The sequence below is a fragment of the Beta vulgaris genome, chromosome 5, assembly GCF_026745355.1.
Source record: "Beta vulgaris subsp. vulgaris cultivar EL10 chromosome 5, EL10.2, whole genome shotgun sequence".
NCBI lineage: Eukaryota > Viridiplantae > Streptophyta > Magnoliopsida > Caryophyllales > Amaranthaceae > Beta > Beta vulgaris.
The window spans coordinates 35,814,578-35,815,302 of record NC_079206.1 but is presented as its reverse complement, the minus strand read 5'-3'; positions in this window follow the sequence as shown (position 1 = coordinate 35,815,302).

Below are 725 nucleotides of genomic sequence, written 5' to 3'. Positions count from 1 at the left end.
CGTGGATTTATTTTCCCCCAAAACCCGAGTCTTATCGAATGAAGAAGGGTTCGGGTCGGTGATGGGGTGTTCCAGTTTTATTATGTGCTCAGCATAGCTGATTGTTTGTTATTGTGTTGTTTGTTGACCTGTGATGAACTATTGATGCTACAATGGGGAGCAGACTACGTGTGTTGGTGTTGCTGCATGAGATTGAGCATACGGGGATTTCTAATCTTTAAACTTAAAAGCGTTTTGGTTAAACTTTATAGAACTAATATGATTTACTTAGTTTGTGGTTTCAATTAAAAGGGGTCGTTGATGAATCCCGAGTTGTAGTTAGCATAATATTTGCGCTGTAGTTTAGTTTTCATAATAAGGATTTAAGTTAAATGTTTTATTTCATTAAGCCTTGCGTTTCATCGCGGCGATAAGATTCCCAAAGTCGATGCGACATAGTTTAGACGTGTATGGATTTTGGGGTGTTACAATGGAACCAAAGATTAAATTCTTCTTTTGGCTTATGTGGCACGATAAGCTCCCTTACCGAACCATTCTCATTAGGCGTATCTCTAACGACCTTCACTGCCCTCACACCTATGAGAATCGTGAAAACTCCTCTCACATCATCCATGATTGCATTACTTCCCAATTGATTTGGGCTCTCATTAAAATCACTCGACTCGACTCGACTCGACTCGACTCGACTCGACTCTTCCCCTTTCTCGAACTGCCTCAAAGCTAAC